The sequence below is a fragment of the Microtus oregoni genome, unplaced genomic scaffold (genome assembly GCF_018167655.1).
Source record: "Microtus oregoni isolate MIOR12 unplaced genomic scaffold, Mior012 000041F_ref0000270, whole genome shotgun sequence".
NCBI lineage: Eukaryota > Metazoa > Chordata > Mammalia > Rodentia > Cricetidae > Microtus > Microtus oregoni.
This window is the reverse complement of record NW_024543208.1, coordinates 2,064,701-2,085,525: the sequence shown is the minus strand read 5'-3', so window position 1 is coordinate 2,085,525 and position 20,825 is coordinate 2,064,701. Positions and strand designations below refer to the sequence as shown.

The 20,825-nt window shown below is 36.4% G+C and overlaps 1 protein-coding gene across 43 annotated transcripts in view; it reads right to left on the bottom strand.

The window, feature by feature from the left end:
* The window catches only part of Ptprd (protein tyrosine phosphatase receptor type D), a 2,219,644-nt gene that overhangs the window by 1,625,023 nt on the left and 573,796 nt on the right, over positions 1 to 20,825 (bottom strand). For all 43 annotated transcript variants that reach the window (XM_041632294.1, XM_041632295.1, XM_041632298.1 and 40 more), the window contains exon 3: positions 15,230 to 15,297. The gene's annotated coding sequence lies outside the window, so the exon portion shown is untranslated. The remainder of the gene's footprint in view (positions 1 to 15,229; positions 15,298 to 20,825) is intronic.

Sequence of the window (20,825 nt, the reverse complement as noted above, 5' to 3'; positions counted from 1 at the left end):
GCGAGTCACCAGGAAGCAGACAGACCTGGCAAGAAATAGAGGCCCCTGGTGACCTGATTTCATGCTGTATCCTACATCTTAGAAGCCAGAGGTTATCTCAAGAAAACACAGTTCATTGATTCTTCTGGATGTAGTTCCCAAAAGTTAGAGTTCACAATTTTTTGTTTAATAGGAGAGCCTGAAGAATGAGACCAAGAGAGAAACTAGAAAGAAGGAAAGTTAATTTTGGGCTATTTAATTTATTATCCACCAAACTTAAAGATAATGAATCTTCATGTTATCTTTTATGTTGTTCAAGTGGCCACTACAAAAAAAATGTCTTATTATAAGACATGATTTCTTTGTTTAAAATTGCCTAATAACATATCATCAATATCTGATAAGCCAGCAATACAACAATAATAACAAAAACAATATTTAAAGTCTAACAACTGAGATATTTGTAGTAAAAATATAAAAATGCATAAAGCAAGGCTTTTATTCACCTTTCTATTCTCATTTTTTACACTTTCTTGTGTAAGCTTTAAGGTTCTACTTTAGTTAGATTCTGAATTAGATAACACTTCTTAGAAGCGAAGCACCTATAAATTCTTTTGGACTGATGAAGAATAATCTGTTGTCAATGAGAATTCTTGGATAAAAACTGGGAGAGCAAAGACTTATTTATTGAATCAAATTTCAGTGGTCTGATGAGGCTAGTTGTCTTATCTGAGCTGACTTTGGGCCCCATAAATACATTATTGCCCACCTCTATGTAAGACCTAACATCTTGGGACTAATAAATAATAACCATTTGAAACAATTAACTTAGCTGATGACTGGTTTCCATCAACCCAAAGGTTGAGACTGTTATCAGGTAGCTGAGATTTATTTAAAATCTTCTTGAACTTTTCTGTGACCAACTCTCTGCTGTACCAATCAATTTAAACTTGCCTTGATTTGCACTGTAAAACTATAAAGCTTCATGAAACTGCTTCTAAATTAGAACATAAAATTCAGGGTAAGCCAAATCTTTGTAGATCATGGTCCTTCCAAATGTTTCCAGAAGGCGAGCTATGACTTGGTATTACTGTTGTTGTTTGTATTGTTCATATAGGTATCACTAATGTGGCTCCGCAAATTATAGTGATTTAAAAACTAATGTCTGCCTCCTCCCAGCCTCCCATTTTCCTCTCCGTCCTCCCGCCCCTCTCCCCCTCCCCCTACTCCTCTCCCCACCCTCTCCAGTCCAAAGAGCAATCAGGGTTCCCTGCCCTGTGGAAAGTACAAGGTCCTCCCCCCTCCATCCAGGTCTAGGAAGGTGAACATCCAAACTGGCTAGGCTCCCACAAAGCCAGAACATGAAGTAGGATCAAAACCCCGAGCCATTGTCCTTGGCTTCTCATCAGCCCTCATTGTCCGCCATGTTCAGAGAGTCCGGTTTTATCCCATACTTTTTCAGTCCCAGTCCAGCTGGCCTTGGTGAGCTCCCAATAGATCAGCCCCACTGTCTCAGTGGGTGGGTACACCCCTCGTGGTCCTTACTTCCTTGCTCATGTTCTCCCTCCTTCTGCTCCTCATTGGGACCTTGGGAGCTCAGTCCAGTGCTCCAGTGTGGGTCTCTGTCTTTATCTCCATCCATCGCCAGATGAAGGCTCTATGGTGATATGCAAGATATTCATCAGTATGGCTATAGGATAGGGTCATTTCAGGTTCCCAATCCTCAGCTGCCCAAGGAAGTAACTGGGGACAGCGCCTTGGGCACCTGGGGGCGGGAGAAGGGGGAGGGAAATGGGAGGCTGGGAGGAGGCAGAAACTTTTTTTTTCTCAATAAAAAAAAACTAATTTCCTTTCACTTCATTAAAAAATATTTCAATAAATCATGGTCCAACATATGTGTCCACCACCATTTTCTATTAAGTGATGGGGTGTGCTTATAGAAAACCTAACCTCCTCTTCTGTCACTATCGGATGGAGATTTTCTGTAGATATTTTCATATCCAGTTTGTTTTCTGATATGTGAGAGTGTCTATCAGGTTTATTTGTAAGAGTGATTATATTCAGTCTATTATTCCATAACCTGTACACTTACTGTTTCTTTACTTATTGAAACATCCTCAATTATATGTGATTTCTTCTTGTCATATTTCCTCAATTTATTTTAAGAGCTCTGTTGTTGAATGAATATATTTATTAATTGCTACATTTATATAATATGTTGAATCTTTCAACAATATGAAATATTCTTTAAAACAAGAAAAACATGCCCACTATACAGATGAGAAAACTAGAATTCATGAAATATTAGTACGTTCCCACAACTGTAATTTCATTTTGACATTTAAATCACTCTGCTCAGTTCTCTATTCACTTTTCATATTGTATTATGCAGAGTGCTAATTTCAACCACACAGTCCAATAACTACAAAATATTCCACGTGGGTGTTGATTTCAAAATTATTGATATACTGTGATTTCTGCTTTGGAAAATCTTGGAGGCATGATGAAGGTAATTGATTTATTTAGGAATAATGTGTTGAATTACAAAATTGTATTTTAATCACCCGTCACTCAGAGTTTCAGTGCAGAATTACAAAGTTATCTTTATTCACGTCATTCCCAGTCTTAGTGTCTTTCATTAAAGAAAAAGGCACATCTTGAGGAGGAGAAAAATGAAATGAGGAAGTTGACATCACATACCAACAATGAGACATGGAATAACAATACAGCAAGGCAAGAAGAGAAAATGTTGATTTGGGATGAATATATTTTAATTCTCTGTAAAAACTATTTGGTATGTATTTTTCACTATTAGTTTTGGCCTCAACTTCCTTCCATTGCAGTAAAATCCATTTGCTATGACTAAGTGCATAGTTATTTCTATATTTAACTTTTTCCTCTTGTAATTCAGTAGAATTGCTGTCCTTATTCTCCTTTATGGGTTCGTTAAATTGTGCTTCAGTTAGCACTTCACCTCATTGAATTGTATGGTCTGTCTAAGTAACTAAAATGCCTTTGAGACATGAGGTTTGCAAATGATAATAGCCAAATTACATTTACTGGAGAGTCCCATTATGGATAATCAAATTGAAGTTATTTCTGTAGACAGGTGTCTTTCACATATGTATGACACTCTCCACATCTATCTGGGAAGCTCTCAAATAATTTACTTTTATGTCTCTCAGTTTCAATTGGTTTTTATCTGCTAATGGCTTGGGAAATGGTTATGGTTAACAATAATTCAGAACTGACCTTTTCAAAATTATCCACATTTTCATTGGATTCTCCAGCAAGACTTCTAATTGAAATTGTCAGCAACAAAAACATGTTCACTAGCAGCTGCCGAGGTACATTTTATTATTATTGCTATTACACTAGATAAATATTTAAATAGTTAAGAAAATCATGTCAAGAGAACAACGTCCCCCATAGAAATATGTTACTGTGTCCATATAAAAATATTCAAATTAATTGTCCTTCTTTGAAGGAAAGCCTATAAAAACCTTTAAAATTGCTGTGATGTCACAGGTTCTTGGACAGCTGAGATGTCATAAGAATGTAAGGTTTGGATTTTTATATAGAAATTAGAAAAGTCAGCCAAAGCTTTAACTCTGCAATGTGCCCCCATATGGGACTTAAATTATGCATCTCAAAGTAGTTAAGCCAGTGCTTGGTAACTCTATGTATTAGGAGGAGGAAAGGATTATGGGGAGGGTCTGTGTAAAGGAGAAGAATGAACCCATAACAGCAAATAGCAGCTGTGATATTAGTAAGAAATTCAATGCTTCTTTATGCTCAGTTTAGAAATTGGAAGTGTTTTGTATTATAAAATATCACACCATTCTTATGAAACTGCTCATTTTTATTCAAAAATGGTTATAATATATAAAATATTTTAAGAAAGCTTTGGATTACTTTAAACTCATACTTATTTCAGAAGAAAGACATTGGAAAAGATTGACTATTAATCTGTATTTATGATAGAAACATAAGAAACTCTTTATGAAATGTGAGCCAATTTAATTCAATTTTAAAAAAGAATGCTCCTGATTTATTTGTGTATTTTTTTACCTTCTGCTTCATCAGTTATTTTTTAGGATTGGCATAAAACCCAGGACTAGAGCATCCCTGGCAGGTGCTGCACCACCTAGTAACATACTCAACCAATGATCTCTTCTTAAAATGAACCTTGGGTGGTGGGCACATGGTCCCCTGAGGATATGCTCACCAGTTGTCCTTGTTTTCTCATTTCTTAGGCACCAGACAATTATAAGATTTAGACATTGGCCACTTTACATCAGTGTACTTAGAAAACATTCTTTACACTTTGAAATCTGCTGGTTTGTGTGAAAAATCTTACTCATTCATGCTCTTATGCCAAGTATTTATCTGGTGAAGAATTGCTGATCTGATACACAATGGTTCTTTTCAAACTCCAACAGACACAGACATTTTTGCCTCTTATAGTAGATGTTTCTGTCAACCTCTGTGGTGATACTTCTCTTTGAAAAATCCCTCTTGTCATCAAAGAGATTGAACTTTGCTCTGACCTTGCATCCAAATTAATAAGATTGCTTGTGCTGGTAAGTTGTATGTCATCTTGACATGAGCTAAAGCCCATCTGAGAGAAAAGAGTCTCCATTGAGAAAATGCTGTAAGATGAATAAAATCAGACTGTAGATAAGGATGTAGGGTGTTTTTTAGTGGTTGATGGGGAAAGCCCAGTCCATTGGGGGTGGGGTAATCTTTGGGCTAGTTTTATAAGAAAGCAGACTTAGTCCCAGTCCAGCTGGCCTTGGTGAGCTCCCATTAGATCAGTCCCACGGTCTCAGTGGGTGGACGCACCCCTCGCGGTCCTGACTTCCTTGCTCATGTTCTCCCTCCTTCGGTTCCTCATTTGGACCTTGGGAGCTCAGTCCATTGCTCCAATGTGGGTCTCTGTCTCTATCTCCATCCATCGCCAGATGAAGGTTCTATGGTGATGTGCAAGATATTCATCAGTATGGCTATAGGATCGGGCCATTTCAGGCTCTCTCTCCTCAGCTACCCAAGGACCTAGTTGGGGACCAAGGCCAGCTGGATTGGGACAGAAAAAGCATGGGATAAAACTGGACTTTCTGAATATGGTGGACAAAGAGGGCTGCTGAGAAGCCAAGGACAATGGCACTGGGTTTTGATCCTACTGCATGCACTGGCTTTGTGGGAGCCTAGCCTATTTGGATGCTCACCTTCCTAGATGCACTTCCCTTTGTGGAGGGGGGAGGACCTTGGACTGCCCACAGGGCAGGGAGCCCTGACTGCTCTTCGGACTGGAGAGGGGGAGGAGAGTAGGGTATGGGGAGTGGGAGGAGGGGGAGGGAAAAGAAAGGCAGGGAGGAGGAAGAAATTTTTATTAAAAATAAATAAGTAAAATAAAATAAAATAAAGAAAGTAGACTTAGCAAACCATATTGAGCAAAACAGTAAACAGTACCCCTCGATAGCCTCTGCATCAGCTCTTGCCTTCAGGTTCCTGCCCTATTTGACTTCTTGTCCATGTTTTCTCAATGTGAAAATGCAAGCCAAATTTATTTAAACCCAACTTGCTTTTGTGGCCATCTTGTTTTTGTTTTGTTTTTTTGTTGTTTGTTTTGTTTTGGTTTTGGTTTTGCAAGACAGGCTTGGATATTCTTGAAATTGCCCTGTAGACCAGGCTGGGCTGGAATTCACAGAGATTTGCATGTCTCTGCCTCCTGAGTGCTAGAATTAAAGATGTGTGTCAACCACCACCCATCAGGCATGGTGATTCTTAAGCATGGTGTTTCACTGTAATTGATACTCTCCCTAATCAACACATGTCTTGGTATCACTGAAAACTGTATACTCAAAGTACCATTCTATTGTATACTCAGCAAGTTTTAAGTTTCATCTGACTTTATTAAAACAGAATAACCAACATTACTATGCCTTGAATTTCCAAGAAATCATCTTTTACAACCTAAGAGGAATGTGTAGCTTTAGTTTTAACTATGTAATATTCTGTGTCCCTTGCCCACAACTACAACCAAAATCATGATACAGGGAGAGAAGTGCTGAATTTAGAGTCGAGTTTGCTCTTGTTGTAAGCTATGCAAAAAAGAAATCTTTCTTCATTCCTTAAGGTGACATGACATCAACAGGACAATCTCGGGTCCCTATTGCACACACTGGTTTCTAGTAGTTTCAGATCTTCCTGTCCCACCACAGAATGTGGAAATCCAAGATAATTGCTTAATGCTGTTTTGTAAACCTGACAGATAATATTTGAGAGCATCTCCTGAGGTCTGGTGTAAAGAAGGTAAGAGGTATGAAAAAAACAGGCATTCACAGAAAAGGTTCTATATGTCAGTCACTTGGAGCACTCTCATGACTGAGCAGGACACTTTGTATAGAAATCTAGAGATGACAGAAATACAAGAAAGAGACTCACTCACCTTCCTCATGTTAGGATTAATCAAACCTGGAGTCTGTTTGATGATGAAACTGGTAGTGCTAATCTGGTCTCTAACTTCTTTCCCCAAAAGAAATCCCAGTGTCAACATGCTAGCTCACCAGTTCACCTAGTGAACAACAAATGAACCCGTGCTGCATTTGAGCCTTTGGGAAACACCATCCTTCCCATGCAGATATGACCTGACAATGCTGCTGCCTGAGGAATTAACCGAAAGGAAATGAGGCACAAATTAAAAGCTTACCAACACAAGTTTTGCAGAGGGGTATTTCATTATAAATTATGAGAAAAATCATTCAGCTAATTTATTGCAGTTTATGTAGATTGGGTAGATTAAGATTTACGTTGGCCAAATTTTATTTTAACTACTGGAAAGAATAAAATGCTATAGGTGGGAGCCAAAATCCTACAGTCCAATTTAAAAATGATTTCTTTTGCTAATTGTTTTCATGTTCTCAATAATTCACCACTAAAAGCTATGAGCTTACTGAATTATACAGATGTAATTAGGTTTTTCTGTTAAAATACTTTATGACTCAATATTTTTATGACTCCAAAAACCTTTACATTGGTTTTCTATAAATCTGCCCTTGGATGAGACTGCATTCTATATTAGAAAATAAAATTGCACTAAAAATTTATATTCTTCTCAAGTTTGAAAGTTAAAATAAAAATGATATTTTATAATTTAATCAGTATTTATAAAGCACAAAATCAGAGAGATTTTTTGAAAATGACTGAATATACACAGACTGTCAATTCCTGTGTCACTATTATGACTAATTAAACTAGAAAAATTGCTGTAAATAGATCACAGATATTATTAAAAGTTCGTTGAAACCACAGTGTTTCAAATACTATTATCAATAAGAACTTTAAATATAACTATTTATGATGGTGCCTGCCTTTAATCTCCATATTTGAGAGACAGAGACAGGAGAATCTTTTCAAGGGCGTCCTCGTCTACACAGTGAGTTCCAGGACAGAGAAGCTATCCACTGAAATCCTATGTCAAAAATAATAAACAAATAACTTTAAATGTTACTATATACTGTAAACACTATACACACATCCCATTTCAAAGCATTTTTTCGGTCTCCATATAGCAAAGCCATGTCTCTGTTCTAGTCCAGTTTCTTACAAATATTTCTAGTACAGGAGATATCAGAGAATCTTCAAGGCCATATTGCAGGTAGGTGGTTTTCCTAATTGGCACTGCAGTCCTAAAAGTAAGAACACCTGTCCATCCCTAGTCACAACAAAGTCAACTTTGCTATAACTTCTTTCACAAATTCGAAGGAGGAAAACTGTATTTTCTTCAAAAGCCTGTGCTTTTAACTTGTCGTCTCATGCTCTTTTTTATCTGCTCTTGTTCTTTCCCATGTTCTCTCCAGGTGAACAGAAACACACATGCATTTTGCCAGACCTCAAGCTTAGCACTTGTTGTGTTCGGATAAAGTGTGAGAGTCATGACAGCATCATGAAACATCCGCGTCCTCAAGTTTGTTAAGTTCTCTGTTGTCTTTCTCATCGACCACAACAACTTAATTACTGCATTCCATTGCAAGTTAAGCCCAAAGTAAAAATGATTCCAAATTCTTCAGGCTCAACATAAATGCATCCTGAAATCAGAAATGATATTTAATATAAAGTGGGGCATTTGTCTGTTCATGATATCTTTACCTGTTCTTACATGTTTGGGTCCTAGATGACACAGCTGTTAACTGTTTCAAAATATACATTAGTTAACTGTTTCAAAATACACATTCTTCGAATGGAAACTTTAATTGGTATTTGCTTACTATTTATATTTGGAATTTTATGAGTTATTTCAATCATAGTTACTTCCTGTATTTTGTGATAGTGATATATCTTCCACTACTTAAATAAGCAACTTCAAATGTTCTACGACTGTACAATTTACTTTTTTGAATGTCATAAAATGATTTTAATACAAGATAACTGTTTACAATGTGTAAATCATGATAATCATTTGTCATTTTAATTTCCCCTGTAATAAATTTGCATACTATTATATAATAAAGTCTTTTAGATTTCCTTTCTTTTGAAAAGATTGTTTTCCTCTGACAACCATTTCCATGTGTTGTTTATTATGGTTTCCTGTTTAATATGAGTATCTGCTGTCTTGAGGAGGAAAAAATTTCTAGTCTATATACTTTTTTGATGACAATCTCCCAGAATTTTCATTGTAAGTGTATAATGAACTCTCATAAGGCAAAATTTGAAGGAAGATAAACTCCACCTTCTATTTCATGTTGTAAGCAGACCCCGCAGTTCAATTTCCCCATGTGTTTTAGCATTAATCCTACAAATTTTCCATATTTTGAATCCTTCAAGGGATTTTGAAACTATTATCATTAAGCAATTTTATCTGAGGATAATCTATACTAAATTATAAGCACTTGAAATGCACATAATAGCAACCTTTTCACATCCAAATGTATTGTAGGTTTATAAGATTTCCACCAACTTTAGTGGTAGATTTCTCATTCTTTTCAATGTTCATTCTTACTGATCAAAGAGATACGTAAACTGTAACTATCATTTAAATCTGTCACCTACTTTGAGATGATAAGAAATTGTATGTCTGAAGACTGTCCTGGAGAGAGAATTGTGCTGAAGAAGGCCTCCACTGACTTCAAGAATTTGAAGGATGACGAATGTATCTCAATATGAGAGTGAAGCAGAATCAGAAGGGATGGTAAATTAAACAACTTTGTTAAAGTTGGGGTGGCTTTCATTATCACTCTTGGATAAATGCAAAGGGTGAAAAGAACCTTATACAAAGAGGGTCAGGCAGACAAAATACCTTAGGAAAAAGAATGTACAGGTGAGGCAAGAAGTGTTTTGTTGGGAAATGTTTAAACAGAGTGTCCTGAGGGATTACCACTTAAATGACTGACACTGTCAAATCTTTAGATATTGATGATGCTTCTGGAGAAACCCAAAATCCACTGAAGAGAGATACTAGCTTTAAATACCTACAGATCCTGGCCATGACAATAAAGTAAGTACCTTACCACACAAGATAGTATTGTTCACAGTGATACCACTTGGTACTTGTGGTCTGTTACAGGATCTGGCCCACTTGGACAGTCAGGGAAGACAATCCTCAGCAGGGAATAATCAGAGCCTTAACAAAAATTCACATTGTTTTAAGTATTTAAATATTGAAAATTATAATGTCCATTTTTAATTTTTTAAAAATTACAAGGAAATTTCTTAATCCTACTTCAGTTTCTCACAGAGTGAATTTAAAATGGCTGGAGTACAAAAAGAACTCAGTCTATGCTCAGCTTTACAAAATCTTAGTAATAGTCCTGCATTCACCAGAGGGCAACAGTTTCATAACAGCACATGTTTGAGCTCCCCACACTTTCAGAGAATCTGATATTATTTGTTACAGGCTTGACATAACCAATGTGGTGTGGTTTGGGTTCCGGGTGCATTACACATTTACAAGAATTCATTCCTCAGAAAAGGAAGTTGCGGTCCCATAAGCATGGAAGACATTTGGTTTAGTGATGCCCAATTTTAAAAAAAGACATGAGAAGGAAGTGAAACAGTAGCCCACCACAAAGTCTACAACTGTTCTCAGGTGACAGAGAAATAGTACCAATCGATGTTAACATCCCATTAAGCCAGCCAGAAAACCAGAGAATGCAATGTCTGCAATATGAAGCTCTCCTCTAGAGACTTGGCCTTGGTAGAATAAATAAAAGGGGGTAAATCTTTCTATTAATTCAGTTCCCTCAGACCATTGATAGGAATTGTAAAGTCAGTTTCCTGAAAGTAACAAGAACGTTGGGATTGAGTCTCCTGTAGATTACCATCAATGCAATGAAATACAATTACAAGTTTTAGTTTATTAAGTATATGAAGAAAAGTAAATTAATTAGTATCTGGAGAAAATGGTCAAGAAATTCTGCTATGAATTAAAAACAGTTGTTTCAGATGAAAGCAAGTGTTAAGTCTAGAGGTGATGAGTGGATACAGTTTGCAGCTTTCTTTTGGTGACACTGAAAAATGCGTCCCGCGTTTATAAATACAGATGAGTACTTCAGAGAGAAGCATTATGTATCATTCATGTCACATTTTAGTCATGATAAATGTGTGTACAAATGTACCAAAATACACTGACTAAATATGTCATCATATTTTAAAATTAATAGGAGAACATAATGCTTTATTTACTTATTGAATAATTATATAAAATAATGCTTATACATTATAAACACACGTGCAGGCACACACACATACGTATACAATGGCCCTAGAACTGTTCTCACATATTGCAAGGTATGGGATACAATGCAATAGGTCTGTTTCCTTAGTAAGGCATCAGTATCTCTTTTGGATGCCACAACCCATCAATGCTCAAATGCTTTATAAAAATAAACTGTGTGTAGTGTGCACAAAGTCTGCATATATTACCCTGTATTCTCTGAAGAATCTCTGGACCACTATAATTCTGATTTCAGTTAAAGTGCTACGTAAATTATTGCACTGAATTATTTAGAAAAGAATGAAAAGGGACACAAATAGAGAGATTTTATATGTTCTGTATAGAAGTATGTATTTCTAAATTTTAATCCATGATTAGTTGAATCAGTACAGTCCATGGATACTGAATGTTAAATCACATTTACTAGAAAACACCTAAATAAAATTATTAATGCAGTTGAAACTTATAATAAATTGAGACAAGTTAAATGCTGAAATATCCCAGCATGATCTTTGATCTGGTTAGTGTTCAGTAAATATGGCACAAGGTCAGGTCATCTGGGAAGAAGTAACCATATTAATAAAATCTTCCCTCCTGTGAGACCTCTTTTGATTAACGACTGGTGTGGCAGGGCTCAGCTCACTATGGGAGATGCTACTTTTAGACATGTGGTCCTGAAGTGAATAGAAAACAGGCTGAGTAAGCTATTGAGAGCAAGCCAGTAAAGCAGCATCCTCCTTGGCTTCTGATTTAAACCCTGTATCTAGGTTCCTGCCTTGAGTTCTTTCCCTGAATTGTTTTGATATGGACTGTGTTGTTGAATTGTAATATTAAATGAATGTGGTGAGAAATAAATTTTGTGAGTTCTCAGGAATGAAATGTTGAGATGTGAGGGAGATAAAATGATTAGCATGAGTTATGAATCACTCACACTAAAAGACTAGATGAGTGTATCAGTGAAGATATTAAGGGATGAAAACAGATATCTAAGGGATGATAAGAGCAAATGTTGACCCTTGAGAGGGGTATCTTGGACAGGAAAAGTACCCAGGCACAAATACCTATAGGGTATGTGTGTAAGAGAAAGGAGGGGTCCCCACAGATTTCCTCATACTCAGAAAATCCTGATAGGAACTAGAGACCTGGTTCAGTGGCTTAGTGCACTTGTTGTTGTAGACAACCTGAATTCCATTACTATCACCCTTAACTGAAGACTTAGGTCCTCTGGATATGCCACAAGTGCTCTTAACTGCTGAACCATCTATCCAGGCTCATAAATGATTATTGTGGCTGTGCTATTTGGTTTGAGGTGGATTACTTCATCAGAAAACTTGAACAATGCTGTTTAAATAGCCATTATGTTCTAGCAGGTGGTAAACTAAGTTGATGTGAGATAGCATTCATGCATGTGGTTAGTATTAGAAGCTCAAACAATTTTGTTAAGTGTTTTACTACTGAGAGTACTGAACAGGAAAGTGTGTTTCAAAACGAAGTAATAAAATTGATGAATCTGTTAGTCTATTTAGATGGAGGTCATAAAAAGCCATTTCTAATGTTACAGAACAGAAAATACCCTTCAAGATAATACTTTTAATATGTGCTAGAGAACATGTGTTCTAACTTGGTAACACAGAAGGTGACTCCTTAAATGGGGACGTTAGATGATCCAGCTGTGTGCAGGAGACTGGAAGTATGAGTGACTATGGACTCCACGGATTCTACTGGGATAAGTTTATTGTTAACTTTGATAAAGCAACATCATGGAGAAAGTATATCTGTATTTCAGTGAAGTGTGGGGTTTCTAAAGGGATGAACTATAAAATTAATTCTGGTTAACAAAATATTTAAATAGATTTTAAATTATTTTAGCAACATTTAGTCCTGAATTGAAGGAAACCTCAGATAAGCCGTATGGATAATCAGTAAGACTGTAGAGTAATGGTATCTAGACTGGAGTGTCCTGAAAGTATCATTTAATATAAAAACTGCTTCTTGTAGACTTGGGCAGGGGTTTGACACATGAGTTGTTAGTTCTACTGTAAAAGGTCAGACTAGGGAAACCATGAAACTGTCCAGAAGACATTATCCGTTGTCCCATGAGAACCAATTCTCATTTTCTTCTAGTATCGTGTGTGGAAAGACACTGGTTAAAGGAATTTTTACTATACTCTTCTGATATTAATGCCTTTTCTTTATAGTGTAACACCTGCAAGTTTGCCACTGAAAATAAAGTTGAAAAAAAAAAGAGCCAACAACAATGCTGAGCTAATCTCACTAAGGAATCTTACCACACAGTAGCCATAGTATGGAACTAGAAATTGATTTAGACAGATACTGTGGAGATAGTCCTGTGATATCAGGTTTCTTTCTCAAACACTTGGCAATTTGATTTCCCGTAATAACAGCTCTTGAATTCTTCTACTTCCTCAACTTCCCAGAAGTGAGATATTAAAATATACTTACTAAGTATTGCTTCAAGTCTCTTCAAACTTTCATCCACAACATTGTATGCATATATATGTATGCATATAATTATAAATATATATACATAATTTATATAGATGTAGTCATATATGTATGCACATATATAATTATAAAATATATTTCTTACCATGACATGTGTTACATCAATATCAATTAAATTCAATTTTCAAAGCATGTTGGCATGTATGGTGCTTATATGTATGTGTGTACATAATTTGCATGTGTGGGTTTGCAAATATAAGTGTGTGTTTATGTGCATGGACATCTGAGTTGGATTTCAGGAATCATTCTTAATCACTCACTTTGTTCACTGGGGCAGGGTCTTTCAGTCAAATGTATAGCTTTCCCAGATGACAAATCTTGTTAACCAACATTTTCTGGGGATCACCTGGTATTGGGAGGCTCTACGGTTTAGAGGTTGCAGCTTACTGTGGCCTATCAGATTTATCCAAGCTAGGCAACATGAAGGACTCCCTCCCCAGTGAGGCTTCCTGCTTTCGTTCTGCTATTATTTAGAGAAGGTCTCTATGCCCAGATTCCCAAGGATGACCCTTGACTTAGTTCCCCACACTCTTTCCCTAGTGCCATATATTGAGTTAAGATTCTAGGCATTTTGATAAGCCTGTGCTTCCACTAATGCAGCTATATGATAGGTGCCTGCCACTTAATGTACGTTAGGGTTTGTCCCCAGGCTTTCCAATCTTAAATAATTTTTATACTCTGGAATAAAGTTGAGTTTTCTCCATAAAGTTATCTCCTGGAAGGCTATCTTCATCATATTTATAGCCATATGAACCTTGTTTGCTTCTTCTGTTACCTCCACCCTTTCAGACTGGTAGTCAATAATCCTGAGGAAGAGGAACCACAGTCCTTCTTTACCTGCTGAAGTTGGAGTTATGGGCAGGGACATCAATACCATCTAACATTTGTGTGAGTGATGAGGATACAAACTCTGGTTTCCACACTTGTTTAGCAAGCATTTCAATTTACCCAGGTCACTGTCTAGTCTCCAGCCTTAGCATTTATAATGGGTGGACATATCTCCTCCATGTTTCTAGTGCTTAGGGCAGAAGAGGGAGGTAAGTGTTTGAGAGAGCTAACTGCTTTGCAAAGATCTCTGTTTTGTTCCCCAGCCCTCACGCTAGGTAGTGTATAACTGCCTGCAACTACAACTCCTGGAAATGAGATGCCCACTTTGAGACTACTTAGTCATTCACAGTATCTCTGCACATACCTATACACGCATATGCACATGATTAAACTTTAAATTCCACTTTAAGAAAGAGTGTCAGGGGTTTCTCTGGAGTTGGCTCAGTGATTGTGATCACTGGATGCTCTTCCAGAGGACTTAGGTTCAATTCCAGCACCCAAATAGCATCTCACAGCTGTCTGCACTCCAGTTCCAAAGGATATGACACCCTCATACAAACATACTTGCTGGCAAAAACACCAGTGCACATGAAAACACACGGTTTTTGCTGATAAAAAGCAATGCATGGTGGTGTATACCTCGAGTTCTCCATTCAGAGACTGAGGTAGGAAGACTATAAATTCAAGGCCAGGCTGAAATACACTGCCAAATCCTGTCTTGAAAAATAAAACAAAATTGTCTGAGAATAAAGTATGCTTGAAACTGCCATTTGATAATTTAAGCAATGATGTTCTGAATGTGATGCTCATGACACCTGAAGAAGAATGTGAATGTCACTCTAATTTTAGATCTCTCCAAAGATGGCTTTTCCAGAGTTGCTTATAATCCGAGGTATTTCTGAATATACTATTTAAACAAAAATGATCAGCAATGATATTATAATCCTAGACTCAGAAAATCACCAGTATCTAATCAAGCATATAATTTCAATTTTACAATGACAGCTTTTAAAAGTACTTTGAACTTTCGAATGATTGAAATAGTAGCAAAGTTATGGTCTCCCATTTAACATAATGCTGCAATTTGTGAATGATCTTGACATCTCTATTTCTCTTCTACTTTAAGATAGACATTCAGATCATAGTAAACTAAACTCACAATGAGAAACATGTAAGACTTACCAAGGAAGAGCCTCCACTGAAGGGAGTTGCGACTGGAGGATGAAAAGAGCGAAACTCCTCAAGATTCCCTGAAGAAGAAAATGGGGACACCTTTAATCCACACCTGTGGGAACTTTGTGCTCCAAATCAAAGTTAGCATTTAGATAAAACACACTCTGAGTATTTATGGAGTCATGAAATTGATAGGTTATTGTTAAATCTCATAGTATAAAATGTGAATCTTTCTTAGTTACCTAATGAAAAGTGATATAGCCCATAATATTGAAATATTATGCATAATCCTTAAATATTCACTGTTTTATATGGGCAAGAATTTCTTGACTGACTACAAAACTATTTTCTTTCCCCGAAAGATAATGTAATTTATAAAAATATACTTTCAAATTTCTGTGTGAGATCTGGAAATATGGTTTTGATTTTCTGAATTTCAATGGGATGTAAAGATGTCAGAATTTCCCCTAATATTAGCCAATGAATATCCAGAAGCTTTCTCCCCAAAACATGACACATTCCTCCATCAAATTTTGAGGATTATCTGAAGACTTCTAATTTACTACTCAATTTATAGACGTGTATTTGGAAAGTTGTCCACTTTTCTGTTAACAGTATAAAACACTGAGGCCACAACTACAGACAACAATGTGTATAGAATGCCCTCCATATGTGTGAATGAAACACACTTAAATCAGTAGCTGACTGATTTATCAGTTAAGCCAAAAAAAAAAAATCTACATTCCAGAGGCTCACACAATACCTTATGTTTAATGGCAGAAGGAAAACTATAAGGCAGAAGTGGTTAGAACAAAGGTAGCCCTCAGGGTTGATATTTACATTTGAATGCAAAAGTACTTTGAAAAATTCTGTCCATTTCTGAGTTCAGGCCTTCATCATCTTCATCATGATTGGCCACTTGTGATTCCTAAACCTCGTACATTTTTATCTTCTAGAAGTTTCTCTCTATGAAACTGTTACTCTTTCAATGTCTCTAAAGCTCCAGCTTAGCTTAGTGAGAGCTCCCAGAACTTTTTGGACTGTTGACTACACTGGTTTGTGAATTCTAACACAAATTTCATCTATTTTTCTTTTCTCATCTTATGAGCCTTATTTCTTCTATGAAGTTAATTCATAGACCATGAAACATGAATTCAACTCTAACACGACTACATACTGAGTTTTAGGTCAATTTGTCACTCTGAGACACTGTCATAAAATAATAAATGTATTAAAAATCTCACAAATTAGGAATATTTATGGAGGCTGTACTTGTGCTATCTGGTGTGATTCTGTACTAGACAAACAAGTCTAAACTGATTGGTATCAAAATACCTACTGGCTGATAAAAAATAACTTAGGCTTTGAAATTTGTTTTCCTTTGAAATATACATTGAAAAACATACCTTTATGTATAATTTTATGGTATACTAAGTTATTTTCTGATTTTATTGTATAAATTTTTGTATTGATACATAATTATATTTACTTCTATTTTATGTTTTAATAATATAACTTACCTATACAAAGTTCATAATCAAACATATTAATGCAGAATGAAACTATTAGCCAGATTATTTGATAATTGATTCTTGTCTAGAGTTAATATTAAAAAATTGGAAATACACTTCACATACTTATAAGAAATTACATTTAAAATATTAATTTTTGCTATTTTCTTAGAAAGTTATCAGAACATAAAGAAAAATATCAAGATATCATTATTTTTTTCTGCCGTGTAGTACTCCACTAAGGAAATTTACCACATTTTTCCTTATCCATTCTTCAGTCGATTGGCATTTAAGTTGTTTTCAGGTTCTGCTATGCTACTATGAACATAGTTGAGCACATGTCCTTGAGGCACAATTGAGCATCCTTTGGATATATATATCCAAAAGTTGTATTATTGGGTCTTGAGGAGGTTGTTTCCTAATTTTCTGAGAAATCGCCACACTAACATCCAAAGAGGATGTACCAACTTGCAGTCCCACCAGCAATAAAGGAGTGTTCTCTTTACCCCACAACCTCTCCAGCATAAGTTGTCATCGGTGTTTTTGATCTTTGCCACGCTTACAGGTGTAAGATGGAATCTCAGAGTTGTTTTGATTTGCATTTATTTCCCTGATGAGTAAGGATGTTGAACATTTCCTTAAGTGCCATTCATCCATTTTAGATTCCTCTATTGATAGTTCTCTGTTTAGGTCTGTATTCCATGTTTTTATTGGATTATTTGTTCTTTTGATTATCAATTTCTTGGGTTCTTTGTATATTTTGGAGATCAGACCTCTGTCTGATATGGGGTTGGTGAATATCTTTTCCCATTCTGTAGGCTGTCATTTTGCCTTGTTGACTGTGTCCTTTTACAGAAGCTTTTCAGTTTCCGGAGGTCCCATTTACTAATTGTTTCTCGCAGTATCTTTGCTACCGGTGTTACATTTAGGAACTTGTCTCCTGTGCCAGTGCATTCAAGTATACTTCTCACTTTCTCTTCTATCATGTTAAGTGTGGCTGGCTTTATGTTGAGGTCTTTGATCCATTTGGACTTGAGTTTTGTGGGTGGTGATAGATATGGTGGTGTGGGAGAATTGTCTGTAATCTGTCAATCATGTTATAAATAAACGCTAATTGGCCAGGTGGGAAAACCAGACAGGAAATAGAAATGATATAATGAGAACAGGAGAATTCTGGGAAGGAGGAAGTTGATTCCTCCCACTCCTGCATAGACCACTGAAGCAGCAGGATGTGAGCTGCCCTATTGAAAAAAGGTACTGAGCCGCATGGCTAACATAGATCAGAAAAATGGGTTAATCAAGATGTGAGAGTTATCCAGTGAGAGGCTAGAGCTAATGGGCCAGTCAGCTTTATAATTTACAGAGATCTTTGTGTGATTTTTCTCTGGGACTAAACAGCTGGGGGTATAGGTAGGACAGAAAACCACAACAAAAAAGCAGGCCTGGCCCCTTCATGTTACAATATAGATCTATTTTTATTCTTCTACATGTTGATATCCAGTTACACCATCACCATTTGTTAATTATGCTATCTTTTTTCCTTTTGATATTGAAAAAATAACATCTTAAATTTTGCAGGCAAATGGATGGAGCTAGAAAACATCATTTTGACTGAGGTAACCCAAACCCAGAAAGACAATTATTGCATGTGTTCACTCATAAGTGGTTTTTAAACATAAAGCAAAGAAAATCAGTCAAAATCACAATCCCAGACAACCTAGACAACAAATGAAGATCCTAAGAGAGACATACATAGGTCTAATCTACATGGGAAGTAGAAAAAGACAAGATCTCCTGCGGAAATTGGGAGCATGGGTTGAACTGGAGGGGAGTGGCAGGGAGAACATCTGTGAGACCATCTCTGCTGATCACCTTGATTGTTAAATGAAATGGGTGCAGGTAACCCAAGAGTATTAGCATTCCTGTTGCAGGTTGCCCCCAATAAGAAAGCTAGCTAATTTTTAAGCTGTGAGCAATGCAGCCAGCAGCATGCTGCCATTGTTTCTGCTTAAGTTGGCTGCCTGAGTTCTGGCACTGATTTCTTTCAATGATTGACTGTAACATATGAGCTGAAATGAAGCCTTACCTCCCCTAAACTGCTTTTTATCAGAGTATTTTTATCCCAGAAACATGGAAATGTTTACTCCAAATTTTCAGTTCTTTAAACAGTAGAGCCAACATTAATATACAAGCCTTAAAGGAGACATAATTGTAAAAGAAAATAAAAAATAAAGGATGAAGCTGTTTTCTGTCCTCCTTGCAAAATGAATTATGTAAAGGGAATGTCTGACGATTGTAAAGATGCACAATTAGAGGGAAAAGTTATAAAATAGAAGAAGAGTCCTTCTCTTGAAAGTCTTTAGCTTTGTAAAATAATGAATGCTATAAACATATATTGAATGTGTATTTTCCAATAAGAACTATAATAGAAAAGTTATGCATGATTGTTTTTGTGAATTTAAGGCCATGTGTTTCATGGTCAGTTCACTGGTGGGGCTACAGTGTTGTAATGTTTTCTCAGACTCATATCTCATGATCTCATTTCTGCTCATTCATCAAAATTGCTTTTCTCGCTCAGGTGTTGATTAGGAATCTTCTCTTCCCTCTGTCCTGCTCAGCAGCTGGTCAGGTTGAACCCAGATGTGTATCTCCAACACTCTCAAATATGAATCCCATTACCCCAAGCCTCTTACGGACTCACTATTCCACAAATTGTCAATTCTAGATTGCCTATACTTCATTTCTTCCATTATCAATTTTGCTCAGCTCTGATACTTGAATTCCTTATTAATGAATTGCTAATTTATTGGCAAGAGAAAATCTTTTTGTTTTGGTTTTCAAGCAGGGTTTTTCTGAGTACCTTAGGTACTTGTCCTGGAAGTCACTCCGTAGACCAGGTTGGCCTTGAACTCACAGAGATCCTCCTGCCTCTGCCCCCCAAGTGATGGTATTAAAGGTGTGTGCCACTACTGCCTGGCAGAAAGATACTATTACATCTGACTGGCTTTCAAGAATCAGAAACCTATGTCACCATTTGTGTATTAAAGGCAGGAAGCAAATGTGTCTGTTTAGATCCTCACATGAAATAGGCTTCAGTTTCCTCACTATCTCTTCAGAGAACTTCAACACAAATCTGACAGTGCACATGGCTTCTCACCATCCCCCACATGCGTGTGATAATAATATTGTGAGAAGGTTACTAATTTCCTAATTCTTTTGTAAGAACCAATGTAAGTCAAGGCTGACAGTATCCGTGGATAAGTGACATCTGTTTCCTAAGGCGTCTTTGGAAGGCTTTTACCTTTAGATCTATGACTTAAAAATAGTAGCTTTTTGACAGCTAAATGGTAACCAGTATGTTAACTCACTGACGTTTTCTCTCAGTAAGCTTGGCTAAGCATTGTAAGGGCCATTAACTTACTGAGCACGTATTTACAGGCTATGGTAGAGAGTGTGCTAGCCCATCATCATATGGACAGAATACGTGACAGGTGTCACACAGGATTAGAAAACACATGCACCTTTAACATGCATGAACACTGCCAGGATTCTTCCCACTGCTCAACTAAAGTTCCAAATGGAAAGCTGATACATTCTCATTACAATTTTGGGGTGATTCAGTAAACCAAGTTTGCTACAGTATTTGACTAATCTATGCAACTATTCTATCTCTGTTGGCCACCCTGTTACTTGTCTTATGAAAACATATAGCATTGAACTTTAACTTTAGTATCTAAATTCCCTTCAAAAATTTTGAAATATATTTTAATACATCATCTTACATTCATAATTATATCGAACTGATCAACCCTGAAATTGTAAATCATTTTTATACAGGAAATAATAATAAGATTTAGAACGTTTGAATGTATGATAAAATGGAATAAAAGTGATGAGTGAAATTACTCCCTCCACCATTTGGTAAAACCCTGTCAAGTAAAACTCAATGTACTGGAAGAAATGAGATAAACATTTATGGCTCAGTCGTTAGCTACGAGTGAATTCATTATTGACCAGAGTACCCCGAAGTCTTCTACTTTGTTACATACTGAGAATATTGGATTAGGAATTCAATGAGATTAGTTTTTTCCATT